This window comes from Pteropus alecto, unplaced genomic scaffold (assembly GCF_000325575.1).
Source record: "Pteropus alecto unplaced genomic scaffold, ASM32557v1 scaffold39, whole genome shotgun sequence".
NCBI lineage: Eukaryota > Metazoa > Chordata > Mammalia > Chiroptera > Pteropodidae > Pteropus > Pteropus alecto.
In genome coordinates, this window is record NW_006443568.1 from 1,033,372 (window position 1) to 1,041,117 (window position 7,746).

A 7,746-nucleotide genomic window follows, 5' to 3' on the forward strand; every position below is an offset into this window, starting at 1 on the left:
CTACCCTGGACCTCAGATCTCATCCTAGTTCCTTGGGTCTGAGTTCCTACCTGGAAAATTTGACTGGCATCCTGGCTTCTCCAAGATCATGGCCATCTATAGACTTACTACTCACTCACCCAGTGCCTGGATCTCTGACCTAGGGTCAGCCCCTTAGTCAGACCCTGCCATATGCTGACAGACATCTATCACTCACACTAGCTGCCCAAATCACCCACTCCAGAATCCCAGGATCCAGTCTGCCCAATACTCAACTCTCTGGCTGCCATCCATTGACCTACAGCTGTCATTTGCACCCAACCCAATAGTCACCACACATGCACACTCAGAGCCAGCAGCCAGACAGTAGCCATGACCTCTGCTGGGCCCTGAAGCCTGGCAGAAAAAATCACCAAAGCACTTTGACATTAATCAAAAATATGCATAAATAAATATGTGTAAATCACATGCAAACCAAGGTAGAAATTTACATCTTTTAATGCAGAGTCAGCATCTCCAGGCACCCACCCAGGCAGCTGCCTGAAGCTCAGGAGGTTAGAGACAAGAGACCCCCCAAACCTAGGGACCCACTGAATGATCCCAGAGTCATCATCTGAGATTCTCAAACTTCCAAGTTGGGAGTACCAACCAACACGTAGTGATTGCTTACTACATGCCAGGCATTCTCATACCCACTAGCTCCTACAGGCATTAAAGGAGATAACATGTAAAGTGCTTTGAAAGGTACCTGGCACATAGTAAGCACCCAATATACGTGGGCTATGATTACTAATACATCTCTGAGTCTCAGTTTCTTCATCTGTAAATGGAAAAAATAGTTCCACCTAACCCCTAGTGTTTTGGTAAGGATGTAATGGGTAAACTCGGGTAGAGGCACTTAGCATAATTCCTGCACATAGTAAACACTCAATAAATTTTAGCCAATATTATAAAATAGTGTGTATCCATGCAAATAAGTTCTGGGAAGATACAGCCAATAGGTGTAATGTGAGAGGTGAGGCACAGAGATTCAGGGAGGACTTCCACTTTATGTTTCATATATTCACGAAGTAAATAATTTTGACAAATAAGCTTGTATTGCTTTTATCAGCAGCAAAAACAATAAAGATATCTCTCTTTGGAGAATAAAAGCCGCCAAGGCAGAAAGCCTATCCGAGAAACATTCACTTTTTAGCTACCTCTTCCGAATGTGGCCAGGTGCCAGGTGGGCCTGACCAGGGAGAACAGTTTGCTCTGGACACAATATTTGTATTAACTACAGCTACATGGTTCTCCCTCTCTGGCAGGACCAGCAAAGCTAGGAACCCTGGAACGTTACCATACCAGCTAAGCCAGGCCTCAATTCTCCCACCTGCCCTCAAGGAGCTGGGCTTGAACCCAGGTAAAGGTCCTCTTTCTTTGACTTAGTCCCATCCCCACAGCCCACAGAGAAGTCATTACATCTGGAGTCCATGTTGCCCCCTCACCTTCACTGTTCTTCCCTGCTCCTACCAGCAGCAAACGTATCGAATCTTTGGATCCTGTACATCTCCATCCTGGTCACAGACAAAGAACACAGGGCAGAACCAACTCTAAAAGGCCCTTGTCCAGGGAGCTCTGAGCACATTGCCCAGTACCTTTTGGCTTCTGTCAACCCACCAGGTACAAATAAGAAGATACACCCTCTTCTCTGAAGCCCACTTCTTCTGAGACCGAAGCCAGTATCTCTCCATACTCATTTAAAAGAAGAAAATGATATCACAGTGGCATAACCATGTGGTCAAACAACAGACATTATTTATTGGATTTGTTGGTACCACCATAGACCAGGAATTGGGCTGGGTACTGGGAGACAGAGAGAAGACAGAACCAGCTGCCCCAAGAACTCACAGTCCCAGGGGAGAGACAGACACACAAAGGGTAATGACAAGGCAGGACCATAAATACTAACACCAAGGTGTCTGCACAATACAGTGTGAAAGCAAGGCAGAGGTCATGGCTTAGTCCAGAGAGAGAGCAAGAAGACTTCCCAGAGCATGAACTAGGACTTGAAGGATGTGATAGTGGGGAGAAAGGCATTCCAAGGACAGGGAACTGCATATGCAAAGGCAGGGAGTGGTGAGGGCCTGGTGTGTTTGTGGGAACAGAAGAAGCCTGCTGGATTCTGAGGGTGGACAGGGGCAGCACCTCTGGGAACTTTGGACCTGATGATGTACACAATAGGGAGCAAGTGACATGTCTGAGTTGTGTCTTGGGTAGCACTCTGACTTGACTCAACAAAGTGACTAGAAGAAGAGAGAATCATCCCAGACCAACCACTAGATTTTATGATCTATTCACTCCCCTTACACATTCTTTTCCTGGAGCCACTGGACTATAAGCTTTACCTGTCCCTTGAGGTGCCCAGACCAACCAAGCCAATGGGTCTATAACTAGAGGTAAACTGAGGCACTCTACCTAAGAGCACTTCCCTGATAGAAAGGAGAGCAAGGACGTGAGTCTGGTATATGTTCTGTTCTCAGCCACAGATAAAAGTTGAGACTCAGGGTGATTTTTATCTGCAATGACAAGTCCATCTCCAGGCTCAGACAGGTATTGTTCCAGGCTCAGCAGACGTCCCCAAGTCAGACAGATGTCCAGGGCTCCAAGAGACATTGCCCTCGGGCCAAGAAGATGTTGCACCAGGTCCAGACAGATGCTGTGCCAGGTACAGACACATGTCCTGGGCCCAGACAGAAGCTGTCCTGGGGCCAGATAATACGCTCGGCTCAGCCAGGTGTCCCAGCCTCAAACAGATGTTGTCTCCAGCCCAAGCAGATGCTACCCTAAGCTCAGACAGATGTCTGCCACCAGAGATACATAAAGATGCTAAGAGTTCCCTGGGAAATATATAATTCCTAAATTTTCCTTTTCTACTTCCACTCTCCACCTGCCACTCCCAAAAAAGCTGAGGAAAGCCATTATGGAGCCCTGCCAACTCTCTTCAGACCCTCCCAACTTGTAACAGCCAAGGAACTATATCATCCTGTCCTTCCCCCTGACTCCAGGCTACTGCGTGAAGGGGAGGAAGGTGCATACAGTGGGGCAATGAATGAGGCACATGAACAGGAGTACAGGGCATCTGTGCCATCTGCGGAGTGGTTGATAGTGAAGCTCAAGATACCCAAACTGACTCTGCAGGGGGTGAGAGGGCTGGAGAGGATAAGAGAAAGGAGTGGGTTGATATAAGGACCAGGCCCACGAAGTCCTACCTCGAACCCTGCACTCTGGGACTAGAGGGGAAGAGAAGGCCTGTGACCTCATCCCCATAGCCATATCTCTCGCCATCACCCTAAGAATGCCATTACTGGGTCATTTGAAGGTAATTACTGCTCCAAAGTTGGGCTGAATTAAGCCAGGGAGAAGGAGGAATAGGAGGTTGGCCCAGTGCAGACATGGAGTGAGGCACATGAAGTTTCATTGGGTTGGTCCTGGCTAGAGGAATGACCTTCCTTCCCCAAAAGCCCTCATAGGGGCATCCCAAACATGAAAAGAAATAGAGCTTCCCCTCATGGCCACACGGATTGGGGTTCAGGAACTGTGGGGTGCTGGATGTTCCTGGCCCATGGAAGAAAAGGCAGCCACTAGACCTGGGATGGGGAGTAAGAGGTGTTACAGTGAGAGCCTGACCTCCCCATCTGCCCTTAGGGGCCTCTGCTGGACTCAGTCTCTTCCGGAGGAGAGCTAGGAGGGAGCGGCTCATGAATATGTAAATTTACCTTGAGCCCTGCCCCCACAGCTGATCTGGGTAGAGGCTTCCCTCCATTTCTACCTACTTCCCCTCAAGAGCTACCTGGAAGCTGAGGAAGGCGAGGTGTTGTCCTTAAATCCACTCTCAAATGAAAGCACTGTCTGACAGTTACAAACACTAGTGCGCACACATTAACACAAACCAAGCACAAGCACCCTGACACAAGCACACAAATACTTATAGCATCTATAAAGTACAAACACATGAACACATGTGAGCATGATAACATACAGTGACCATGTATATACACATGCACACCAAGCCCCCAACACACTACCGTTAACACTGTACCACACGCAAACGCAAGAGGACTCCCCTCTCACACATCCACCCCACCCAAGCTGCCCACTCCTCACCCTCAATCAGGCCCCAAAGTCAACACCAGCCCAGAAAGGCACCTCACTCTTCTAACGATGGTGACAAGGACTTAAATTATCACTCACTGCTCCCCACCCCACCCTGTGGTAGTTTTTGCAGCCATCCAGATAAAAAGTGTTAAAAAAAAAAACACACTCAAACCTAGCCCCAGCCTTTCAGAGTGATTAATCCCACTAATGATTTACCGATTTGCAGAGAGCGTGTTCTGCATAACCGGATTGTGGGCATTAACACCAGCTCAGAAGCTGCCATTCTGCTAAAAATGAAAGTAAATTTCAAGAGTGATTGGTCACCATTGACTTAAATATTCTACTGAAGCACTGGGAGGACCCCCACCTCCACCCATAGGCCTACGAGGCTGAGGCAGGGGGAAAAAATGCAAGAAAAGGTCCATCCCTAAGAGATAAATTTCATCTTCCGCCCCTCCTACCTTTCACCAAGCCTGAGAGATAGGGAACCTGAGATTAAATAAGTGAGACTGCTTCTTTCTCTGCTGCCAAAGGCAGCAATGCCCCCTCATAACCTCTGCTCCTCTACCCTAGACTCTTGGGAGCACAGGAAGGACAGAAGAGGTACAGACACCTGGAGGGTCTGTGTTTCGAGGGGCATAGGTTGGGGCTTGAGAGCTCAGAACAGTGATCACATCCCATGTGGGAGAGCTTTCTCTAGATGAGCACGATGAATCTGTCTAGCTGGCACTAACTTTCACCAAGGCAACGAGCTGATAGACAAGGTGACCCTGGTGCCACCCCAGGTGGGAACCTGGGACAGCCGGACCTGCCAGACTCTTCCACTCAAAAATACATTCCAGCCCAGAACAACAGGGTATGGGCGTGGTCTTTCCTGACAGTGCTTAGCAAGAACTGGTTGGGGGAGCAGGCAGGTTCTGATCCTGCTCACAAAGCCTTACTCACCCCAGGCACCTGGAGAGAAAAACCAAGCCACACTTTCCCTTTCCAAGTTTCCATCCAGGCGGTGATCTCGCCCCGCCTTCACAAGAAACTAACAGAGACCATCCTGCCCAGCTTACAGATGAAGATGTTGAGTCTCACAGCGATTAGGAGGCTGAGACTGGTCCAACGCCATCCAGCAGGCCTGAGTCTGAGCCGAGAGAGAACCCAGGTCGCTTGATGCTCTGAAAATGCAGGATCTAGAGCGTGAAGAAAAGACTGACAGAAGGGAAAGGCAGTGGGCTGTGAGTGCTGCCATCCTGTCCCCGCCCGCAGCCTCGTCTCACTTGGACAAAGACTCAAAGCCCACGCACACAGAAGAGCATCCTAAGACACCAGGTCCTCCAGCAGCCCTCCTCATGGGCCCCAATCTCCCCTCTCTCTACCTCTCCTCGGCACTCCTGACTTCAAGGAATCCAGGTGGAGTGCCCAAGAGCCTGTCTTCCCCCAAAACTAAAAAGGCCTTGGGTCTGCAGCTGCCGCTGCTCTCAGTGCTTCCTGGACTCTGAATCTCCACTGACTGACTAACGTGACACAGAGCAGGGGCTCAGAGTCCAGAGGGGGAAAGCAGCTAGACCCAGCTGGCTCCTTTTTCTCCCTCCCACATCTTGCTTGATGCGCCCTTATGCAGGTTTACCTGTCTGGGGTGTGTGTCTGGAATATTACAGTGCATATGTGATCACTAGGGTGCCGATGGGGAGTGTGGTTGTGTTCTAGAGGCTATGTCTGAATCTCTCAGGAGAGAGTGTGAATGTAGCTGATAGAGGTTTGTGCCTGTGACTCCAGGCTCTGCAGAGAGCTGATGTGGGGCCGAAGCTTGTGTAGTTGCCATTCATTCCTGCAGAACCTCCCTTGCAGCCCCTCTAGCTCGGAGACCCCCCACGGCGAGGGCCCCATCTGCTGGAGGTTCAGTGACCTGTGTCAAATGAGCAGGCGCTCGGTCACACTCCAGAGCCTGGAGGAGGCCGAGCCACTCTGGGAAAGCCCCGGTAGCTCCTAGCCTGGGGGTGAGCTGGGCAGGGGCCCTGCTGGGGAGGGAGGCCTGGGAGCCTCTGAGACTGGCGGGGGCCTGGCTGGGAGCTGCTCTCCGCAGACAAGAGGAGTGAAAAAAAAAAAAAATAACAAAAAGAAAGGGTTTTACTGCTTCCTTGGGGCTAGCACTGTTGCCGAATCACATGGACCAAACTCTGGGCTGGCCATGACCCTACCACTGCTTTCCGATTCCCTGTGTGGGTGTGTTAGCTCCTACAGAGTGTAAGTGTGTATGTGTGTGTCTACACAATGTGTGGGGTGGGCCTCTTTGTATCTTTGCAGTAGTGGGGAGAATGTATGTGGCTGGCTCTATATGTTCATGTGTGTGAACAAGAGGATGTGCCTATTTGTGTGAATTGGCACACCAGTTGAGAGCCTCCATGCTTGTGACCCCAAGGGCCTGTAGGTCTCACACATCTCTGTGTCGCTGAAGGAATGCCTACATGAGCCTATTTCAACCTGTGTGTAGGTTCTGTGTATGTTCCTGTTTACACACATGCCTGTATTTATCATCATGTGGTTTGGATGAGTATGAATATCTATGAATATCCGACCTAATGGTGTAAGTCCATGTGCCCCTACTGTGAATCTGTATGTCCCTGAGCTAAAACACGTGTGTGTGTGTGTGTGTGTGCGCGTGTGTGTGTGTGTGTGTAAATGCATACCTGATCACATGTCTGTGGGGGTCAGCTGGGTGTCCCACTTTTGTGTTCCAAGTTCTCCCCAGGGCCCATGAGGGTAGGGCTCCAGAAGAGAGGGCTTGTCCTGCAGCAAGTATCTCTCTCTGCCAATGACCATGCCACAGTCCCCAGTGTCCCACACAAAATCTCAGAGCAAGAGCCAAGAGGATGTGGAGACTTCCTGATGGTGGGGTGGTGGGGGGACTCTCAAATACAAGAAAATTTTGACTCAAGACCAAACACATATCGTTGTAGAGTGTCTAAAACTTCCAAAGCAGAAAAGGGGATGTCATCCCTTCCTAGTCCACACTGCTGCTCGCCCCAGGCAGCATCTAACATTAAGAGGCCATCTCGATGACATGTTTTGCTTCACCCTTGGAGCTTCAGAGCAATCCTAAGAAGCAGGCATTACTGTCCCCATATTAAGATGAAGAAACTGAGGCTCCAACAGGCAAGGCAACGAGCACAAAGTCACAGAGCTGCTAATGGGAGTAATGGGATAAGGATTGACATTTGCTGACTGACAAACTGATAACATAGGAGCCTGGCTTTGCTGCAGACACCCCTCAATTCAGCACAGGCCTGGGAACCCAGCTTAGGAGCGCCAGCTGGCCCTGACCTCCCCCTTGAGAGCTACCAGATTTAGGGTGGTGAGCTCCCTCTGCTGTGATGGCCAAAGCCGCTGCCTGGCACCCTTCCCTTTCCCACAGCGATGGGGCAAATCACGAGGAGTGGGACCTTCCCAGGTTCTGTGCCCTCAGATAAGGCCAGGTTCCTTCAGCTATGCACTGGTGATAACAATCTCAGTGCTCTCTCACGGGGCTGAGAGGCCCAGGTACAATGATGAATGATAGCACTTGGTAAAGCACTGTGCCATCGTTCTTCAAGTCTCAGTGGACATCACAACACCTGTCCACTGTCCAGACATTTTTCTTCC